The 24,026-nt window shown below is 42.2% G+C and overlaps 1 protein-coding gene across 3 annotated transcripts in view; it reads right to left on the bottom strand.

Annotated features, from left to right (window-relative positions):
* RNF152 (ring finger protein 152) overlaps positions 1 to 24,026 on the bottom strand; it is a 43,766-nt gene that overhangs the window by 4,668 nt on the left and 15,072 nt on the right. The window lies entirely within an intron of this gene.

Raw genomic sequence — 24,026 nt, 5'->3', positions numbered from 1 at the left:
CCCATCAGCTTCACCAAACAGCCTAGTGGCAAACCTTCAGGTCAGTCATCACTATTATCATTAGGTTTCTTTTTTTTTTTTCCCTAATTTTCCCAGAAATCAAACCCCCATCATCCCATCAGTCCACCACTCACAGTTACATTTATGCCCATAACAGAGGTAGCTGTATAGTTCACTAGCCAGGTCCCACAGCAACAACCTCCTGTTATATTTTCAGGACTTTTTAGCCCTTCCTGCACCAAAACAACTGTTCTCATTTAATCCTTTAAATCCCCGAGGATTTTTAGCTATTTGGCTCAACTGCTAAGTCTGCATGAAAGGTGGGGGAAAGAAAAAGCAGTTTAAATGGAAGCATTTCCACAGGCTCCTGAACTTGTGCACGAATGAGCAACCAAGCAACTATACTGCAACACCTACATTTGCACATAATGAAAAGGAATGGTATCATTTTCAGTCAAATTAACTGTTTGCCCAGTTATATAAGCAGCTTGTTCAACATGGCCCTCTGAAACATAAACCTTCTCGCTAATGAAAACCTCACACGAGACAAAAGGCTCTCTTTAGACCCAGGACCACTGAACACTAGAACAGGAATAAAACAGAGTAATAACAGAAAGAAAGATAATGCACTGAATTAAAAGCAAATTGTTACTAATCTACAAACGGATTCCCTTTACAATTCCCGTTTTCCCACTTATTACTTTCATCTTTGCCAAAAAAAGGCATCTGTGTTTACCTGCACAGTGTGTAGTTTAGCTTTGTTTGATTTTGGTCACTCCAACACAGTAAATATGAAAGGGTGATAGCTTTACATTTATTTCCTTCCTGTGTTTGAAGACGTATCAGCCTGAATTTGCTTCCAGAGAATGAAGAAAATCCAAAATATTTGCAGGGTGACCTTTGATCTTCTCTTATTGCAATGTTATTGCCAAACTAGGCTTAACACCCAAGGACCACAGCTCTCAGACGACTTCTTCCTTTCTACACAATAAGCTCTTGCTCTCCTCTCTAGATTATAGGAACTAGGTTGCAACACACTAATCAGTGGGTGATATCAGTATAACAAATATTGTAGTTTAAGAAGAGAAGGCAGGCACAGACATGGGGTTTGCAACCCAGGACAGCACTCTGGACCTCACTGTCCTGAAACCTGCTTCTGGCAGTTACCAGTATTTGAACAGGGAAAACAAAATTCACGTCATCTCTTCAGATGCTGATGACTGGTATCACTGACATTGGCAGAACTGGCCCTGCTTGCTGATTTTGTAACAGCAGTGGATTTTGGCTTACAAGATACTTCAACAAACACGCAGTGATAATCCTGACTTGGGAGGGAGCAGGGGTTGCAGTTAAGAAGGCAGGAGCTCCTGAAACATGTACAACGGCTGCAGGGGAAAGCGACACACACTGTCCACAGCACTTCTGGGATGCTTTATCTTAATGTGGCACAGAGGCCACTGCTGAGGGACACCATCATGAAGCCCATGAGACACCTGCTCCACACCAGTGGCATGCAACACAAAGGCATCAAAAGACTCTGTGTGCTGCGAAGCTGAACACTGCTGCAAAAGGAGCTACACATCTGCTGCCTGTGTGCAGGCCACACCGAGGGAAAGTGGAAGAAAATGAGGAGAGGTTTTATCTTCCTTATTTCCTTATCCATTACTATCTCTATATCCCTATAGTACAGGCACACACAAAGGAAAGAAGCTGAAAGGAGAAACATGATGAGCTGACATGATAATAGACTGGCATGCAGCTGAGAGAGAGAAATGAAAGAGAGACATCTATGATGCTGGGCAATTTCTAGCTGAAAAAAAATATTAAGAGACAACAGCCAGAATAGAAATTAGTTATAGAAACTCAGAAAAGTATCACTGAAGCCAGCAGATCCAGTTTTTCAGCCACAAGCAACCCAACAGATTAGCATTTTGCACAGAAATATCCCTACAAAATCTGCAGTTACAGACCATTCAAGTCCAAGTTGAGCTCAGACATTACAAGACAACTCTTATCTGCTTTACCTGCAAATATATCAAAAAACCTCAGGTATAACAGTACTGCAATGTTATTACAAGAAAAATTCCCAATGCCTAGAAATTCAGAAATTAAGGCTCATCATAAAATGATGGAAGAGTCTCCAAGATCACCTGGTTCCAATGTCCCTGCTGTGGACAAGGACATCTTACACTTGCTAGGTTGTCAGAGCTCCATCCAGCCTGGTCTTGAACACTTCCACGGATGGAGCATCCACAACTATTCTGGGCAATCTGTTCAGTGTCTTACCACCCTCACAGTAAAGAACTTCCTAATATCTAACCTGAACTTACTGTCACTTTAAAACCATTTCCCTTTATCCCATGACTACTCTGCCCAAGGACAGAGTGGAGGTACTCCTTCTGCAGATGTAAATCAGTATTTCTGCCAGGTCAGGACTGGGCTTGCCACCTACATGACATAAACTGTTCATACTTTCCCAAAACATCTCAAATAATAATCAGAGGTGTGGATCAGCAGTAATGACCAGCAGCAGAGAGGTTAGTATTATTCCTTCAGAACATAACTAAAGATAAGTTAAAGAGTAGCCACAGCCATCTAACCCCTTGGCCTTTGCTGACATTGCCTTGTTCAAAGGCTGGACATGTAGCTTCACAGGTGCAATGCAACTTTATTTCTAATCATACAACCCTCTTGCACTCTGCTACAGCTCAGTCGCTAGATAAAAGAAAGTCAAGCCATCATCTACAGTAAGAATCTATTTGAAATAAAATTTGCACTGCATACCTAAGAAGGAAAAATCCATGGGAGCTCTCAGTACTTTCTACTACTTCACTTTAATAACTATGCCAAGAGCAACAGATTTCCTCTTGGACAGGAGACCAAGTTCTTTAGCTTGTGCTCAATGCACCCTCACACCAGCTGAAGGTACTGAGCTGTCACAGGCGAACAGCTCATCCAAAGCTCACTCAGACTAGACTCTCCTCTGTGCTTCAAGCACAAAGACAGAGAGGCAGCCAGGACTGCACATGAGGGCACAGGTCGTGTCAAGCAGCAGCCAAAACCATTGTTGTGTTGTTTGCTCTCGTCACACAGTGACACCCAAGGTGGGCAAGGGGACTGTTGACAGAGGACAACGGGGGGAGAAAAAGCAGAAAACACGGTCAGGGATACCCACAGGTCTCTACAAAAGCACGTGTATGTGAGAATAGGAACATGTCAAACGAGGACTGGAAACTATGACAGTGAAACCACAAACAAAAAAGCAACAGAAGCTACAAGTAGTGGTGGCCTGGTGTAAACTTGACAGCAACCGCAAGTTCTTCAGCTCTACATCTAATTTGTAACACAAATAATAACTAACTGGCAATGAAAATCCACAAGCTCCAAAACTCATGTGTCAGAAAGGTGCAGCAGGAGCAAAGGAAGCAAGAAGAGACAGGCCATGAAAAGAAGCCTCTCTGCCTGCCCTGCACTCCCTTTCTGTACATCTGCCCAATATGCACAGGGCTACCGCTGGCTGGCAAGGAGAGGAATTCACAAGCAGTTACAGAGACCCAGGGAGAAACCTGCAAAGCTGATGACCCCAGCAGCTGCTGGGTAGCTGAGAACATGGCTTCAAAGTCCTCCTTTGCCGGTTTGAGCTGCCCTCTGCACAAGCCGTGAGTTTTTCAAATTGTATGACTCAAGAGCAGTAAAACTCTGAAGAATAAAGCAAGTATTTCAGTTGTCTGTCAGTCACGCTATCTGTTCTGCCAGTACCTCACGGGAGACCACAGCAATGACCCAAGTTCTCTTTGTCTGGGTGAGCAGGAGGCCAGGAATGCCAAGGCATCAGCTTCCTACTCCCAAAGAAGCAGAATGGGCATTTGTTGCTCTTACTATTGACATCTTCCCAACACAATGTGGGGTAGATACTGCAGGAGGTGAACAGATGAAGGCTGCTGTAGCTGTGACAGTGAGAGGAAGAAAACACAGGTTTGCTCTGCACAAATGCAACTACAAACTGGTCCCCAACTGGCCAGGTCAGAAAAGACAGCTATTTTTGGAACCCAGTGCAAAGGAAGACACTGAACATCCATGCCCAGAGCTGCACATAAAGTCAGAGAACACAGCAATTAATGGCAAATCCTTGCCTAGCAACACAATAACTTTCCCATGTAAGGATATCCCCTGTGATATTAAGCAATGGAAACCACAGCCATGAAGGGGTGACACTTTCATTGAAGGACTCAGAAATACCTTAAGATATATTTCCTAACTTACTAGGGCCCAAAATTATATTAACTTGAAAACCAAAAAATATACTTCAGTGATGCCTATGGAATCCAATACAATTCACAGATGATTAAACATCATATAACATTTTTAAAGGCTGGCTCTGGGGGATGCTGATATAGTTAACTGGTGACTGAGAGAAAACCTCAAAAACTTTGCACAGACTTACACATGGATTTAGGTGGTCTACTTGCTATACAGCAAGGTTATAACAGAATTCCAGCAAGGCAGTGCATCGACAATACTTCACCTTTACCGAGAAAGGTTCATTATGTAAACTCCCCAAACACATTAACAATTCTTTGGCAGTATTACTGAGTATGTATGATTTATGAAGAAGAAAGAATCGTTCGTTTCAGGTGCCCTTAGGCTGTAAAGGAGATGGGGTGAGGAGGGAGTGCTGTTCTCAATAGAAGAACTAATTGCAAGAATCATGTGCCCACAGATACGGAAGGAAATGCATGCTAGAGTCACTTCCAAAAAGATAATTGGAAGCATTTCTGCTACAAAAACTCAGCATCGGTGAACTTTTCTCTCAAATTCACATTTGGATAAAATACACTCGGGCTACTGCAAATGCCCAGGACGTACTACCTGATTTCCCCTGAATATCCTTCACTAAATGATCTTATTTATTTTTAGGCTGTTCTGTAGCACTAATTACCATAGTAACTGAGAACAGCACAACGAACAATTAATTTATTCATCACAACACCCTTGTTAAGAGACAAGTATTATCATCATTATATTCTTTCATCATCTAAGAAAAGAAGTGCTGAGAGACAAAGCTGCTGGTCCAAGGTCATGCAAGCACCACCCAGATTGCATCAAAGTTCCAGCACAATTTCATCACAACTCTACTTTTCACCTCAGGAGCCACAGGGCAGAGGTGACACATTCTTTTCTGCAACAAAGCTCAGAAACCTGCACATTTTTCCCCACTTCTTTCAGCTGGCAGCATCTCCATGGTATGCCTAGGATTTGGGCGGGAGGCTTTCATTTAACATACTTGCTTTTTCACAGATTATGAAAAACACGAGAGCCTGTGCCCCAGAAGCTACGTATCTCCACAGACACAGTTCATCCACCATGCAGATACAACTGAGAGACTATGTGCATTTTGAGGGACATAAAGCTAACAAAAAAACAACGAAGTAAATCCATTCTTCTCTCCAGAATTACCTGTTTTCCAGGAACCTTCCTGTAAGCCAGGCAGCCTACACCCACCATCCTTTCCATTTCATTATTCACAATTACACAGAAATATTGCAGAAGGAAAAAGCCTTAGCCAAAGCCTTAGCCAGTGCAAGCTGTGACTGCTCCTTTAGCTTTAATTCAGTCCCATGCCAAGATAAGCATCTTGGTATACACAGTCCTGGATGCATAAAGCCACAAAAAATAAAGCTGAGTGAAACTGTGATATATGAGTCTGTAATATCCTATGAACCAGCACCAGGGGATCCATACTGATGGCAAGTGAACCTGCTATGGATGATCCCGACAGTACACATTGGACAGAACGCCAGTTTGTCCTGCCCCTCAGGCAGCTGAGAAATCAGTGCTGGATCACAAAAAAGGAGCCTAGTTGCAACGTATCATTCCACAGCATTTACCTTAGAAATTGTCACCAGCCAGCCCTAGGAAGAGGAGACAGAGGAAGAAAGGTCACCTACAGGAATGTAATGAGATGTAGACATTTATGGGTTTGGAGCAAAAATAGATCAGGTGAAAACACTAGCCTTTGGTGTTTAGAGAAAACAGAGAGAGACTCACATGCTGCTCCGTGTTCCATCTCACATGACCAGCTGCGCTGCTCCCTCTTTTTATCTGCAAACTTGGACACGTCCACATTCCCTGCCTCCAAAGACCTTATTTTGGTCAAATATGACCAGGATAAGCTGCACTTTGTTCCAACAGCAAACACTACTAATCACCTGCAACGTGCCAGGTCAGCAAACATTTCGTTGTGCTGAGGCAGAACAGTACAGCTGTTCTGTATGATATGCTCATCAGACAGTTTCACATGAGGCACTTTACAAGTGAAAAACATTATCTGACTTTAAAATATTCCACAGAAATATGCCCATTTCACACAGGCAGAGACAGAGAGCGGACAGCTTTCCTACTTCCTAGCAGCCCTCTGTGCAGGTGGATCCTAGAGGCCAGGTGGTGGGAGCATGATCTGCTCCTCATCAGCCCAACGGATCATATCTGCAGGTTTTTGACAAGGTCAATTGTCAAGCTGTCCCAGAGCTATGGTTCTCTATATATTTCCTAGTCCCCCTCCATGCTGGCTGGAAGAGCACCCCCCAGGTGCAACTCTGCCCTGCTAAAAGGAGGGTGATGATACTTCTCACCATTCCTGCTGTTTTAAGTTTCCCTTCTCTCCATGAGGGGTGAGTGTACTAGCAGGATGAAAGACATGACTGTGGTCAAGACATATCACATCTGAAAATGTTCCAGTGTGGGATATAAAAAGGCTCCTCGAATTTTGCAAATAAACAGAATCTCCAGCATTCACAGCATCCCAGAGGATGATGCTCATTTCTACAGCCCACTCTGGGCACAATGCTTGCAAGACTATTAGCACTTCTTCAGTTTTGTTGGCTGCTCTTAATTATGACTGAACTCACTTCACCCCCGGATCAGAGGAATGAAAAGCCAGGTTTTTCCACTACCAAGTGAGAGATCCATTTGCCATTCAAATCAACACCAAAAGATGACAGTGGAAGGTGTGGTGGGAAAAAGAGCAGCACCAGTAACTTTTTATGACCAGGACATAAGGGGCAAGTGGTTAGGCAGTTAGTAGAGATTTACAAACTGCTTCCCTAACTTAAAATAAGGTCACAAGTTAAGCCACTGAGGCCAAAATCCCACAAAATACGCGAGGAGCTACTAGTGCTAAACTCACACTCAGTAACATCTTTCACCCTTTTCCTAAGGGATTTTCACTTATGGCAATATGACATACTACTGTAGCATTCATACCGCTGAGAGAGGCATGAAGCACCTGATAACTTAAACTACAAATTTTAGTCTCCCATTACAGTTTTATGCTTCATCTGCCATTGATAGAATTTGCCTGATACCTAAATAGAAACTTAATTAAAAGATTCTTCCCTCCCTCCCTCCCCTGACAATCTGGTATTAGACTTATAAAATACATCATAAAAAAAAAAATTAAATAAAGCTCAAATGTGGACTTTTCTCACTGATACAGGTCAGTGGGTGACTGAGTCTATTAAGACACTAGTCTGTAATTACAAGATAGAGTGCTACAACCCTCCAAGGTCATTGAGTGTATTTTGATAAAACTAGGATAAAATCTACCTGTCTACGGGCCCAAACAGTAAAGAAAGGAATCAATGCTCACATTTTCATACACTGTCTATACAACGCAAAAACTGCAAACTCGATTTCACACTTACCTCAGGAAACAAAAGCCCTTCAAACGACAGTTTTAACTGCTGTGACTGCTCTGTGCCCTCATATCCCCCCCGCCACCTGCTTAACATGGTGTCTGCTCTCTGCACTCACCCAGCACAGCTTCCCCAAGGACCTGACTATGTGACCCACCTCCACATGGCTGTTCTCATGGCCTGGGGTTTGCTTCTTCAAGTGCAGAAAGAGGTTGTTTCCTTTTTTTTTGCTTCAGAACAAGTGTGGGGAAAAGCACAACACACCTAGGGGAGCCCCAGTAATATATCCTTTTACATTGAAATAAATGGAATTAAGAAATTGGAAAATACTTTGTTAAAAGCCACAACAGTAAGTAAGGAAATTATCTTCTTTCATACACCATAATTAGTAGAATAAGGTCTGAAAGAGATTAGAAGGGCACAGGGAGCTTTGTTCATCTTTTTACCTGTCTCCTGCAATCTAAGCGGGCAGCACAAAGGATCAAAGCCCCCTGTTTATCAACAGAGAATGCCTAACAGCTGTGCCAATGCCAAACCACCACTTCCAGGAGTTTATCTTCACAAGAGAGGGGAAGACAGCCAACTAATATGCCTCCTCAAGGTCAACAGCTCTGTCATTTTATAATGCAAACAAATCATGATCTTCATGAAGTTTTGGCCTCTGATAAGCACTACAGCTACTCCAGGTCACAGCACTGGTCATTCAGGTTTGAAGATTACACCAAAAGGAACTGGAACTGATCCAAAAGCTCCTTTCTTATTGGAAACTAATCATTCACCCCGTAACATTCTGTCAACTTGTAATATTAATACCACCTTTGCTTCCTGGATTTTGGGAACAGTCCAACTCTCACTGCAAATATGGATCACAAGCAGAGTTCGATCAAGCCTAAACTGCATAATATTGATTATTTCCTATTTCATGATTTATCTCTCTGTCTTTAGACCAGTAAAATCCTCCAAAGAGATGTAGCAGGCTATACCGGATAAATAATTACTTCCAGTGCTTTTCCAAACCACACGTTTCTACCTGTGACTATACACTCCATAAGCTCCAGTTCAGACAAGTCATGAAATACATGACTTGACATTAGCCAGGGAAGTTAATGGGATGACACATGCTCTTGAGGTTAGCTGCACATTTACATACTTAACACATGATCCATCAACACCACCAATACAGAACCCCGGTGCCAGAAGCCACAGGCACATCAAGGTAATTTCCAAGTGCTGACACCTTTGCTTCCCCTACACCATGCTGAAAAGATGTGATCTGAAGAAACAGAATGGCAACCTTCCCAAAATAGCTGCAACTAAACAAACTGGTTACACATCAGCTATCCCAACCAGCTCCACACGTTCCCACAAAGCCCCAGTACCACCAGCTGAAACTGCAGATTAGTGGTGAGACAACAAACGAACACCAGGAAAGGCTCCCAGCTCTATCCATGCCCATGAGAGAAACAAGACTCCCAAGGATCGACTTCTAGAATGAAGCCTAGACAGAGTGAGGGGATTTGCACCCAGTCTCTCCATCATATGAACCAGCACTGTTTTCAGACAGAAGTAGTCTTGCAGCTAAAAAAAGCAGCGCGATGATCATAACTCAGGTCAGCACTAGCACAGCCCTCTCTGGTGGGCTGAGATAAATTACAGCTCTGGGACACCGAGCTCAGAGCTGCTACCCCTTCAGCTGTGGCAGGCACGCTGTGGTGGGGACTGGCAATAGGCTGCTCAAATGCCCAGGCACGGGAAGATGAACTATTCCTAGCAGGTTTATGTGAAACCTACTATTGCTTTCCTTCACAGAGATGGTACTCAATTCCAAGAGCCACTCCCGTAGCTGCATGAAGTTTATCAGACCTGCCAAGCTTTCTTACATTGAATTTCATCTTTTACAGTGAGTTTGAAAGTTTACGCTAGACATCGCCCATCATACTTCTGCCAGTCAAAATCTGTTTTTGAAATATCCTGGTGTGAAAATACACTCCATTTGGCAGCACTTAAACTAACAGTTTACAGCATTTTTGCTGTATGAAGGAGTACAAATGCTCAGGAAGGACTGTGTTATGCCACATTAGAGCAAAACAATCAAAGTGAAGCAAACTGTTTCACACCTCTTAATTTTGTGCTTGGTTCTGCAGTTCTTGCAATGTTACAGCAGAACTTAGACAAGGAAACTAGCATAATGCTGCTAATGCTCAACACATCATCACAATCCTGATAGTCTATGGCCACACTGAGTCCTAGGCTCACAGGAGTACGTTCAATCAAGTCAATATTCTGTAAAAAGAAGGCTGCTAGTCCTGTTTATCTGAAGAAAAGTCTGAAAAGATCAACTTCAGATCCTAGTTAGGTAGGACCCCTAAACTTCAGTCTCTGATTTGCAGGCCAGTCTCGTGATTTCTGCATGAGAGTTTTAACTCAAGAAATGAAGTTTTGAGGTGAACAAACTCATTGGCAATTTCAGATCAAATTATGCAAATACTTTCTCCTTCAGGAAAAATGGAAATTTCCATCACGTCAGCTCATTTGAACTTCCACTTCAATTTGACTGTCTTCTTTCAGAAGAAATTTATAAAAAGGTAATGTAAAGGGCAAACAAAGATTTTTGTACTGACTCTGGAACCATTTTTCTTCTGATATGGTGAGCCACTGGCTGAGCCAGAAGTCTCTCTCACACCACTCCACCGCTGAACGTGGCATGCTTAAGTCTACTGATGCAGAATGACTTTTTGTGCTTTCCTAGTCTAACAAAGGCAAATGAGATACACTGAAACTATTAACTGTAGTTTTATGGAAGTGTGTTTTTAACAATTGTTACTCAGCTTTTTTTGGCTGTCGGCTTAAAAATAGAATCACACACGGGGCATTTTCAACATAGAAGTTACATTTCGTGATATGACCAAAAGCTGAAGAGGACTATGTAGTCAATAGGATTGCTGATTTTTACAAGTGTTTCTTGCAAGGGATCTGAAGGATCTTACAGCAAAAATGCAGGTCATTTCACAGATGTCTTTAAAAAAAAAAAAGAAAGTCACACTCAACTGGTGATGTTGGGGTAATTGTTGAGGTGAAGCAGGTAAAGAAGCAGGAAGGGCCTTTGCAAGGGTTTTACAGAGATGTTTATTGCAGCCACACATGTGCACAGTCCCGGAGTTCAGAGATAAAGGCAAAGGCAAGGGGATTGGTCTCAGAGTCCAGGTTAAGTACATGGGGGTTTTGGGGCAGGGGAAATAGTATCAGAGACCAATTACCAGGGGTAATGGGGGTGTTACAAGGATGGGATTAGGGAATGGGGACCAACAAAGAAATAGGGTGGGAGTGACCAGAAAGCTGACGAACAGGGAAAGGGCACAGGGCTGACCCAAGAAACAAGACAAAGGTTGTTCTGACCTGATAGAACAGGATTTGCTATCAAAAGGAGGAGGCTGAGAGAGGGGCCTCTCACATCTTTCTAACTGGGAGTGCCTTTCAAGGTCTCCACACTCATCCCAATGTTGTCCAACACATACATCCCAAGATTATTAATTACATGAGGCCTTACATCAGAGAAGTCTTACCAAGTATTTCCAATATGGATTTCACCTTGAATACAGTGTTCAGGTCTGATCCCCTCACTACAAGAACATTGAGGGGCTGAAGTGAGTCCAGGGAAGGGCAGCAGAGCTGGTGGAAGGCCCAGAGCACAAGTCTGATGAGGAGCAGCTGAGAGAGCTGGGGGTGTTTAGCCTGGAGAGAAAGAGGCTCAGGGGAGACCTTATCCCTGTCTAAAATTGCCTGAAAGGAGGTTGTGATGAGGTGGGGTTTGGGCTCTTCTCCCAGGTAACAAGTGACAGAACAAGAAGCCTCAAGATGAACCAGGAGAGGCTTAGATTAAATGTTAGGAAAATATTTATTCACAAAAAGGATTGTCAAGCATTGAAACAAACTGCCCAGGGAAGTGGTGGAGTCACTGTGCCTGGAGGTATTTTAAAGATGTGGAAATCAGGCACCTGGGGACATGGTTTAGCAGTGAACATGGCAATGCTGAGTTAATGGTTGGACTCAATGATCTAAAAGGCTTCTTCCAACCTAAACAATTCTGTGAGTCTATTCCATGCAACATCACAGAGAATAGCAGTTAGGAACCAAAGAGGTGCCTTAGGGACAACTCACTAAGGAAGGGAAAAAAGTCTAGGGAGCGTTGCACTGGATGTGATTATCTAAGACACGGTGTGAATACACACAGCTTCATGCATATCTGCAAGATCGGACCATATTCTACTCAGTCGAGTTCTTTACCTCATTTTTCTTACAGTATTTTATCTGTGTCTTACAGTGGCACACTGAACACTGGCAACACCAATGCACACAATCAAACTGATGCCAAAGGCACCACACTGACTTAAGACCCATTTAGGCTTTGACCCATAGATGGAAAATCAGTGTTAAAAAACAGAATCAAAAACTGCCTCCTTTATACTGCCCAAAGAACTTCTTGGCTAAGATGAAGAAAAATTCAGCTCTGGACCCAGATCTGCTTTGTGACACCAACTACAATATAGCTTGCTTTACAGCCAGAAGGTTTTAACAATTACTTTACTGACACAACTTTTACTTTTCAGATTCGAGTCAGTGTTTTCTTAACTTTTGGCTAAGTGCTTTCACTGTCAGGTGGTCTTTCAATGGAATGGTTACCGCTTTGGGGTTTTTTTTTGCCAACCACAGAAATGATCCAAACATTTTACTAAAGCAAGCCATAAATTTTTAAAAATGCTTCATATTTTGCCAAATAACAGCATGGATTGGAAAAATCATTTTCTATTTTTTAAACCACTCCTTCACACTGTGCTCTCTATTTTTTAAGCTACAAAGTCTCTGCCAGTTTCTTTCATGCCAAATTTGCAGAACACCTGCCAGAGTGTGATCTTTGCCAATAAACAGAATCCTTAAGTGCCATGATGATTAAAAAAATAATGTAAAGATCAATACAAATAGTTAGTACTGTTATTCCTATTATTAACATTCAGGCTTTCTTTGCTCTGTGTTCTCATCTTTTGGAGCAGCTGCCTCTAGAAAAGAGCAAGCGAAGAGAGAAGTGCCAGCAGGTGGCACTCCAGAATATAAACCATTAAGCACCAAGGCTCACAGGACCAAAGAAGTCAGTTCTGCTTGGCTGTCCCACTACCCCTTTTAGCACCCTTCAGGAGACTTGGTTTAAGATGATCGTCTCCACCTTCCCTCTCCCAAACAGCAGGGAGAAGTGCTGCCAGTCCCAACTTTTACCTTTGGTGCTGGATGGGATGCACCAGCACGCTAAGATACAGCTTGTGCAGTCTTTTCTAGGAGCACATCCAAAGCACTGAGCTCACTACTCACTCCCTGACCAAGGGGAGGGCTCCCACAGGGCAGGCAGAGTGGCTTTGCCACCTCCTGGATGTAGTAGAAGTGCCAGAATCTTGCTGCCTCCCACCACTCTTCTACACTCCTCCCAACACAGGACAGAGCTAAAGTAATACTGGCTTTTACTGCTTTAAGACAGCACCACCAACAAAAAACAGACCCCAGCAATTAGGAGACCAGCTCCTTTGTGTTTCTTTTTAGCTGTGCCCTACACACAGAACAGCTACAGCGCTCACCTGCATGGCTGGGAAGTGTAGTGACACAGGTGGTTCCCCAAGGCACCAGGGGTGAAGACACCCACCCTGCTCTGAGCCTTTTGCCTTGCCCCAACACTTGCACTCCTCCCACAGCAAAGCCAGTCACACCAGCACTTCTTCGAATCAAATACTGACTGTCAGTAAAGCCTCTATCTAGATGTCTCAGCAGGCTGAATCCACCTCAAACAGCTGTGGCCCACCTGATCTTATCTCTCATCCAACTCTTAACAGCAATTGCTTATTTTGCTCCCGCTGAAAACACTCCCAATCCTTTAATGTTAAAAATTAGGCCCTTTAAAACACTGTGCAACTTGAGGAAGATAGAAGGAGGTATCCTTAAACCCAGAAGGACTGTGCCGTTCCCTTACAAAACAGAATTTTAAAGAAAAACTGTAAAAGACAGTTGTTTTGTCCAACTCTAGGGATTAAGCACAGCAGTCAACATTTAAAGAATTAATGAACTGCTTCAGTTGACAAAGATGCAATTTTCACATTGTTCTACCCTGGAAAAATTTAGAGTTTAAAAGTACTGAAAGGTCGTACAACTGAGTGAAGGAAAAAAAAAAGCCTGCATTTTTATCAGAAGTCATTAGTAATTACCTAAAAGCTATGCAAACATGGAATAAAACCAGTCCTCTTACAATAAGCAAAGCATTTACAGTTTAAACTCTCCTTAAAGGCAAACCTGTATCATAGGATCCATCTGCTCATGTGGAAATAGCAGAAAAGATCTGTCATAAAGTAATTTCCTTTCCTCTCCTGTATATGTCAGTAGATCACTGGCATTTCCCTGCCTCTTCCCTCCAAATATAAATAGACACAAAACTGGGAAAGTTTAAGGTCATATCTGTGGATATGAGCAACAAATAAAACCAAAGTAATATGTTCTTCTTGCAGAACAGGGCCCACATTCAGTGCTATGACATCCATTGTGTTTAGGAAATTCCTTTGTATTTAGAACTTCAAACTCATTTCCTCATAAGCTATAAACACCTTTTTTCTTGATGGTTCACTAGTATCACCCCCTGAACGAAGCACAGCTCAGGTCAAGGTTTATGCACTATATGCTCTGCACACAAGTTTGCTCAAAACATGTTTTTAGAGTAAGCTATCTTTAATACACAAAGATGGGCTGACAGCATGGAAAGAAGAATGAGGCAACTGTTCATGCTTAATCTGCCTGCCTAGCTGATACCTCACTGTGGATGTGGACTATAAAATATTCACCTCTAGGGAAAAAAAAAAATCACAAAGCATAACTGTAACCCATACATAGAGCAGCAATGAAGTGTGTAACTGTCTGGTTAATACCAGAAGTATTTCCAAGTCACACAGTTGTTGCTCCAAGAACTTACTTGAATCTCCTGTTTCCACGATGTCCCTGAACAGACACATGGATGCTCTCTTCAATATCCCACCCGCCTGATCGGGAAGCAGAACTACAGGGTGATGAGGCTCCATTATTCTCTTTGCTATTAGGTGCAATAAACCCCCATCTCTAGGGAGGAGACTGCACTTAGTGTGGATTCTCAGGAGCTTTAATGCTGCCAAGCAGCAAGTGCATTGTCAGTAGGTTCAGAGAGGCACACAAAATTCTCTGTCACTGACTAGTCAATAGATATGAAAAGGGTCAATCCCTTTGTAAGTTCTGTGATTCTGTGAAATTTGGAAGAAATATCATATTTAATGGGGCTGGGAGACCAAAGGAAGAACATCTGAATGAAAGTTTCTTGCTTTAAAGACAATAGTTTTATCCACCTATATTCTTTTTTAAGCCTGATTTTTGCAAATGAGCTCAGATTTTGCAAGCAAACTTTCAAGCTCCTCAAAATAAAGAACACAGGTGTGAGTTGTACAATCATAAGAATAAAGACGTAAGACCTCTTTTAAGAAAAAAAAAAATCATTAATATTTTCATTCCTGTATGTTGATTGCATAACCCCTCTAAAGAAAACAGTAAAGGTCACTGAAATGCACAGGCTTTTGCTCGTGGAAAAATGGTATTGTATATTGTTTAAAATGACACAAAAGAAATCAGCATGAATGCTAGAAAATGAGACCTTTAAAGGAGCAAGCTAAAAAACTCCAACTCAGCATTATATCCTGATTTTAAAATGCACAAGTACAGGTTATGGACCTCTGTGTCCCTCTTCATTTGAAAAAGCAACAATATTATAATTTTATTAAACGACAAATTTGTAGACTCTTATCACTTCTTAAAATTACCCATTCATGATCCTTAATTTTTTGTTCTCATTTCATAACCACCCATTAACATACAAGATAAGAATTTCTACAATGGATAACATAAAGGAGTTTCAGCCAGCAGAGGAAGCAGCACCACAGGACTGTAAGCCTGTAACACTGGAAAATATGAGTCAGGTTCCTCAAAATATGAAGGGTTTTTTTCTGCAGTTCCTCCAACAGCTACAGCCATAAAGGTCCTGTAGTTGTGGGATTACATTTCCACTGTCCCTCACCAAACACCGCCACTTATCTTTGGGTCACACTAACTCCAAACAGAATGGCTTAAGGCAGGAAAGCCAGTATGCCACAACAATTCTAACTTTTCTTCAAATAATTCCTCACTACCATAAGCAGCCCAGCTCACACCTTCTTGTGTCAGGGATGCAGCTGCATCAGAAGAGATCTGAACAGTACATCAGGACACCAAGAGGTTAATCAGTGTGAGGGAGCTTCTTCCCTAAACTGCTTTTGAACATGGGCAAAATAAACTCTTAAAATGCACATTTTCTTACCAAAATGCTTTTCATTTGTTTACCTTGCTTTTTTGCAAAGATGTTCAGGAGCACCAGTATGATAGCAGGAATTAATTTATTTTATGGACGAAAATAATTATAAATTTATACATGAGTTTAAGGAAACATATCACAGATACTTTGCAGGTGAACATACAATTTCTTTAAAGCTGTGAAAACAAGCCTAGATCCAGTTCTGCCAGCATTTCTTTCTGCCACTGACCACTCCTCCAGATGAAGCATTTCCACTGAGCTGAGTGAAGTTCCTCTCACAGTAACTGCTCTCAAGAGTAGATCTGAGCAAGACTTGCCCAGGAATCCTTCCAGTGGAGAAGCCATTCTAGTCAAATTCCCAAATGCCAACGCATGTGACATGTGCCGTCTCAGAGGAATAGACCTTCCCAGTCTTTAGATAAAGAGGAGGAAGGCTAAATCTCAAACATTCAGTAAAAGCTTTCAAAGAAGACAACTACTGGATTTTTTTAAGACCACCTCAAAATCATCCTGACATGCCCTAGATTTCATGATCTATTTTAAAATTTCCTTTCAACTACTATTACTTGTGTTTTCTGTAGAAGTCACATAAACAGGGAGAGTGGCAGCTTGTAAGATATTGCAAGCTGAAAGGCAGAAGACACCGTGAAATTGAGAGGATTAAAAAATCCAAGTTTCTGTATGCTTGAAGACTTTCAGGAGGGTCGTTTTTCTTTCCGAAGGGAGTTGCTAATTAGCCAACCATAAAAGTAGCAGTTGTAAACAGTCCTAGTAAAAATAGCTCATTGCTTATTGAAAGCAAATTTGTGAGTAATACAACTCCACTGAATTCTAACTAATTTGCTGTTGCTGATCAGCTTCTGTCTTCAAGACGTCCTTAACTTCACACTGACACATCTACTCCAGACTATCAGTCTGTTCAATCAACACAATTCCAGCATTTCTGCTGATTTCAATTTTAAGAAGGGAATCTTATCTACTTCAGAAAGTAAAATCTGAAGTCTGAAGAGCAGTCTATTCCTATTCCCAGTCTAGCTCCATTCCACATGTCAGAAGTATTTATGCCAAACAAGAGGTCTCCTCAGGCAAATCATATCACATCCCTTGCTTGCTACACTTTGAACTTACAACTAACTCCAGTATCCTAGTATTACACTTAATTACTGTGGGACAAGCCCCTAAAAATGGTATTTTGTGCTTGCAAATTAAACCAGGATGATGAATTAAAAATAGAGAAAAGTGAGTTTCGTGAAAATTTATGAGTTTTCAAATTAACACCTTATGAAATATGAAACGAACAGCTATGCCACCTGTACTAAGGGAAGTGGTGCCTTTCTACTAAATATTACAAAATTGGCAATCCATTTTCAGAACTGTGAAATGCTGCTTACTCCAGCTGAAGGTACTTGCATATAGGATGACCCTTGTCCCCAGCCTTCAACAGGGACTGGGCTTCCCAGCTACACTGCATGTCCCACAGGCAGATTGGCAACTAAACTTTAAAAGAAGAGATGGAAGTCAGCCATAAAGCCAAACCCCGAGGGAAGAATGGGAAATAAAGTATGCTAATTACAGTTCCCATGGGATATGGTGCTAGCATTCCTCAATCTAACCCTCCAGTTCTATTTTTCAATGAAAGGAGATTTGGCGGGCGGGAGGGGCAGTGTCCCAGTGTCCCTCCATAAAATAAACCAATGAACTTTGACAAAATCAGGATGTAGAAAAACTCTTCCAGAAGGCGATGCAGGGCAAATCCTCAAACCAGCTTAAAACCAACTGAAGAGGCAAACAAAGCTTCGCCCTTGTACTGCTCAAAAGCTAAGGAGAATGGATTTTTCTAAGAACATTCTTGAAGCTTTGTAGCAATGTATCCCTGACCCCATCCTACACCATGCAGTTCTTCCCATTTCTGCCTTAAAAGAAAATCACTACACAGGAATGGATCTTTACACACTTAACTCACCAAAACCCCTCAAGGCTTTGTCTAGCTTGCCCCAACCTGACAGAAAGCCCTTGATGTACAGTCTTCATGGTGATGGCCCAGTGCTTGACACTGAAGTGGAATGGAATAAAGAGAGGCTCGTGGCTTCTGGATGCTGCAAACACACCATTTCCTCACATGCCACTAACACCTCATCCTCAAATTAGAATATAAATATGTCAGGGCTTCGCAATGGGACAAGACAGCCAAAACACAGCAAGTACCTCATTAAACATGAGGGGAAAGCAATCCTTTTCATTATCTCCAGGATCTCTGTGAAAGTTACACCAATGAAAAAAAAAGCCAAACCAAACAAGAACAAACTATTCAGAGAATTAGGTACAAACAATCTAGCCTGATGAAAAACTCGTTATTTCAACACAATCCAATAATCTACCACATCAGTAGTGCTGATAACCTGCTCTTTTCAATGGCCCCTTGTTCTTCTCCTTACACTGAAAAAAAGCTATTCCAAGCTGCAATGTTCCGAGAGGAGCAATGAATATACCTGTCAGAGGGCTCACCTATTTAAGGGGCGGGCTTGAGAACTGCAGTGGTCTCTCCAAGGGGTATCTAGTGTTTACTTTCCTCAAGGCAGAACCTCAGACAGAAGATAATGTTTAAATTAGCCATTTTGCAGACAGTCTTTCAACAGTCTCAAGGGTGGCTGCCTCAAAGGGATCCGGGGAAGGTAACTAACAAAGTGAGCCTGTTGACTGCAAGTTTAAATTCCCTGCAAAGATTACACCACCATCATTAAAAGCTTAGGGGGTTCTACTTTAGAAAAAGTTGAAACATGCATAGTTGCAATACTGGGTCTGATCTGCAATTTAGAAACCACCCTTATTAATACACTTCTGCACTGGAACGAGCATCTAAACTACTAATATTGACATTATTGGAGATCTCGGCTTTACCTAAAATAGCAAGATATAAGCTGGCCTAAATTTAGCTTCAAACAAGCCTTCAGTTCAAATTAAGCTGCATGCAGCAGGGTCAGGATTTCCCTCAGCCACCATGCCAGTGGCTAACTCAGTGAACCCACACAAGAACCTGGGTATGCTCACAGCAGAAGGAAAACTTTTCTTCACTAAGGGTGAATCTGATTAAGTCACAATATTCTTTTCCCTTCTCCCAGATTAAAGTTTCAAGTATCAGGAATTTCAGTAGTCCAGGAGAACTTCACCAATGCCTCCTTCTTAACCCCATTCCACTTTGAAGTGTGCAATTCAATAACGAGGTCAGAAAGGAAAAGTGAGTATTCCTGTACTTCCTCCAATGAATGTTTAACTATTTTTTATTAAAAATCAATTTGAAAAAGGGCTAGAATCCAGGCAATCTAATGAGTTTACCTATGAAGAGAAAAAGATCCACAATCAAAAGCTCCTAGACAAAGGTTGGAACTCAGTCTTAGCTACCTTTGGGCTGAGTATCAGACCTAACTCAAATAGAGCAAGCCCTAGCTCCTCCACTGCTTACAACTCAACAGAAAGTACTTAACTCCAGGAAGGAATACAAAGGAGCAGTTCAGCTGGTTTTTATGCAACAGAAAGAGGGATACCGACTTAGAAGTCCTCCTCTTGTTCCTCTCTTGCAGCCAGTTCATGTGTCTCCTGATTTAGGATGCCAGCTTTTGCAAATCCCATTCCAGCTTTTCTCTGGGCATTGCACAAGAAACCTTGTTATATGCATCCCACAGAATACAGAGCCCAGAGATTTGATACTGCAGTACTTTAAATCTTTTGTGGACCAACTCTTTTGCAAATGTTCCCAAGTTGCTTTAATGTTTTGAAAACCATGTGATTAATGCTACAAATGACAGCCAACCCAACTGAGCTAAACACTGAACATCAAGTACTGTACCTTCCCATCCACTGTTCCCCCTCAGCTGAAAGAAGTCAGGAGAGTGCAGGGTTTCAGATACTCATCTGAAGCCACATGTGAAGAGTTAGTCAGTATAAAGAAAAAATTGAGCTATTCAGAGGCATTTCACAAGCAGAAGAAAAGTCAGCAAGTAAATTATCTGTAGCAAACAGCCCACATGCAGTTAGTTTTATATTTAATACATCTCAAAAACAGGACAAGCTAGCAGATTTTCTCGCCAGTGAATGAAAGCCCTACAAATAATCACACTGCCATAAAAAGGTTAAAAACAGGGTGGGTGGGAGGAGGCATTCTCTTTGCAGAATTCAGGAGCTGCATCTCCTGTGCAAACAGGAAGCCATGACCTGGTCTGTCCCTCCGGCCAGGAGGCCAGAGAGGGACTCACTGGGCTGCCCATCCAATCAGGCAGCGCCAAGGCAGCCAGCAGCACATCAGCTGGCAGGCAGCATGCTGCAAAGCTCTGGTAAAAACCCTGCCCCAGCATGGCCACCTTTCCCTGAACACTGGGGTGCAGCTTTCAAAATCAAAGCATGTGTGACTCTGTCTCCATCTCAACCACAAGTGTCCATCCACAGCAGACATAGCAAAAATTAATTTTCAAAACAAGCTGCTTCACTGCTTTATTGTTATTTTATAAGATTTCTCATTCTGAGAGTGGCACCATTACTGCCTTCAGCTAAAGTCATATTCAAGGGACAATATACCAGGCAGCTTTCACTGTGTGAACTGAGGGTAGACAGGAGGGGGCATTTCCTTTACTTTCTAGAAGCATATGAACTCCCACTCAATAGTTAATTCAGACTCTAAGTTATTTTCACCAATCACTTGAAAGTTAAATAATTATCCCATTTAAAGAAATCTAGCAATTATATTTTGCACTTCCCCCCCCAGCAGCTATTGCTCTTGTGACAATATTCATCTTGTCCATGATGTCTATTATCTGCTATATAAATATTGATGATCTGAGTAATTGCTGTTCTGTAGATACGCTTCTCAAAGATATAAATTTATCTGCCTGAAGTAGGCTGCTGACAAAGTGCTTTCCTCCTTTTGCATGGCAATGAAACATTACTGGAGGTGTCACTGGGAGGGGGGGAAGAAATTTAAAAAAAAAAGTGAGTAACAACAGCCTTTGAAGAGGAGAAATGAAGTGATGTTTGTGCTGGGAAGATCAAATAGTAGCAAAGAACAACAAGTTAGCTAAGCTGGTATTCAGGCAGCTTAGGTTTAGCTTACACTGTGCCAACACCAAGCACAGCTGAAAAGGAAAGAACTGCTCTGGACTCAGCACTGGCCGCCACTGAACTGGGCAGGCCGGGTGTTGTGTACAACATCCATGCTGTACCCACCCCGTGGTGGCAGGGGTTACTTCTTCTGGATCAAAGTCCAACCACAAAGCCAATGTTCTGCTGGAGGAAGCACACCACATGGAACATCATGCTGGGACAAACAAGCACCCTGTAACTTTTGCCAGCACAAAGCCAACATGTCATACAACAGCAAAGATGGTCTTGACGCAACCCAGTGCTCATCCATGGATACCACAGGCACAAAACACAGCATTGCTTCAATATGATTTTACTGGTTCAGTGCATTTGCCCAGCAGGCCTTGTGAACAGCCAGGTAGTCCCTCTGTCTTCCTGCAATTGATATAAATCACTAAAAACACCCCACTGCACTGTTCTGGCTCATCTGATCATACTGCCATCTGGTCTGGCAATACAAGGACCCAGTTTTGAGAGAACTTTCCCAATAGCACATGGCCTCATACTTCCAGACTGGAAATTTGCCTCTGGACAGTAAACAGTATGTGAGAGATGAAGGCTCTTCCTTAGCAGACACAGACTCCCTACAATACAAAACCCGAGTCTGAATCTCAATAAAATTACCCTTCTGGAATTACAAGTCAAGAGATTGTTCTTTTCAGCCATGTAAAATTTGGCAAAGTTTATACTAAGAGTTTCCTTGTAGAAATAATTAAGGTCTTCACCAATCATTTACAGTATCTGAAAACAAACACTGGACAAAGACCTTGATTAATTTTTTTTTACATCTTTTCAACTTACATATGCTGCAAAAATTAAGGGGGAACCAAAAATCTGCCTGATTTACATCTGCATCACTGAGGTTTAGGCAGTGTGTGAAGAGGATGGAGAAGGCAGCAGAAAAGATACCAGACACCCTATGGAAGCTGGAGGCCGGGGTAGGGGCAGGAGGTGGGTAGGGACATAGAGCGAGCAGGAAGCAAGGGGGAACACAGATAACGTGCATGCAACATTTGGCGTGTCCAGAGGTGGAGAGAAAGGAACTAAATGTTTGAAATGAGCAAAAGAAGTAGTCTGGAAGTCTACTTCTCTGTTGCCTTGTTCTAACAACTACATAATAAGCCATTATACATAATCACAGCAGCCACATACTTCTTTTTATATATATTATATGCACATGAACAGACTCAGTCAAAGTAGTTACTAAACACTCATACAATCTATCTTCTCCCTGCAACACTCAGTGTTAAGCCATCTGCTTTTTCAGTGGATCCCTTGTCATATAATTAACTCCCAGTTTCTACAGCTTCTTTTCTTCCCCCATAATTTCTACAATGCTTTGGGGTTTGTATGTTACAATCTCTAATCACGACTGCTGTACATCTCTGGATTTTGAAGGGAAGTTGCTTGCAGCAGAAAATTAAAGGTTGAACTCTTACCAGTAACTCAGGGCATGCTTAGCTAATACTAAGCCACATAGCATAGCCTAATTAGTCCAATAGGTCTTTAAAAAAAAAAAAAAAACACACGACCTCAGTTCTTACACTGAGTCATTTTGGAGACCAGTTGAAACAGAGCCGTGACTAATTCTCTAACATCAACAGCAGGCAACATTACTCTAAGTGGACTGGATCCTAACTACAACAATCACATAACGCCCACCAGCTATCTCACCTCCAACTTTTTTCCCCTCTTCTGTTTTTATGACAAGACACGACCTAGTGGCCTCCAACAAGTAGCCTGTCTTAACTACACAGCCTCGTATATTTCTCTGAACTACGTTGTTGGTGCACAGATTAGTTTTAACACACGCTATATGCACATGGAATGCTCTACTACTAATGCAAATCACTTTGCATGTAAACAGAAAATGCAGGTGGGCCAAACCACTAACTGCCCAATTCACAAGCACAGACTTCGTAGTCTCAAGTTTTTACATGCATATTAATTTCATTGCACTGAAATGTAAAACCCCTTTAAGAAATGTGCCTCAAATCTAAAGCGCTCGCATTCCTGAGTCACTAGAAAGTGAAATTAAATAATTTTCTAGGTAGTTCTTAATCCCATGTTCCACAGTGAAATTACGGTCACATAACTTTACTAAAGCTATGCCTGTCCAGTGCATCTTTCCTGCACAGCAATGCTGATCTGGAATGTGACAAAATACAAAATCTCCATCCACCACAACTGCATCACCAAATTTCCTCAGAGAGGATGCAAACCAGCTGTATTCCCAGCTCAGTGTGTTTTCATGAAGAGAGTAGCAAGCTTCATCACAGCTGTGCCAAAGTCACTATGTCCACAGAAAGAAATGCTTCACTGGGTTTGTATCCTGCTACAGTCTCTCTCACAGAGATATGAAAATGCAATTTCACTATAAAAATAAATACAGCGGAGTGAATAATTTCTTGCACTGGGCACATGGCCATCTGATTTCAATGCTTCCAAAAAGCCACTGTACTGACAGCTAGGAAGCAGGCAGTGTGCAGACTGCAGGACCCTGCTTCTCTAGCTCTTTCTGGTTAGCCTCAGCTTCCCCAGGGAGAGCAAGGGCTGCATTACGGTGTCTGTGCCTCCCAGATGCTGAGCACACTTTCTCAACAGGTAAGGGCAGGGGCACCTTCCTCTACCACTGCAAGATCTGTAAAGAAGCCTTGCAGTGGCAGCCAAGGCACCAGGAAAGAGGAACCCTTGAACTGCGAGGAAGGGAGAGCTAAATCATCAACATGCATCCTCAAAGTAGCACACAGACCTCTGTGCTTTCAGGAGGAGTAAGCACACCTCCTAGTCTTTCCTTTTGATAGAAA

This window comes from Sturnus vulgaris, chromosome 1 (assembly GCF_052056855.1).
Source record: "Sturnus vulgaris isolate bStuVul1 chromosome 1, bStuVul1.hap1, whole genome shotgun sequence".
NCBI lineage: Eukaryota > Metazoa > Chordata > Aves > Passeriformes > Sturnidae > Sturnus > Sturnus vulgaris.
This window is presented reverse-complemented; position numbering and strand designations above follow the sequence as displayed.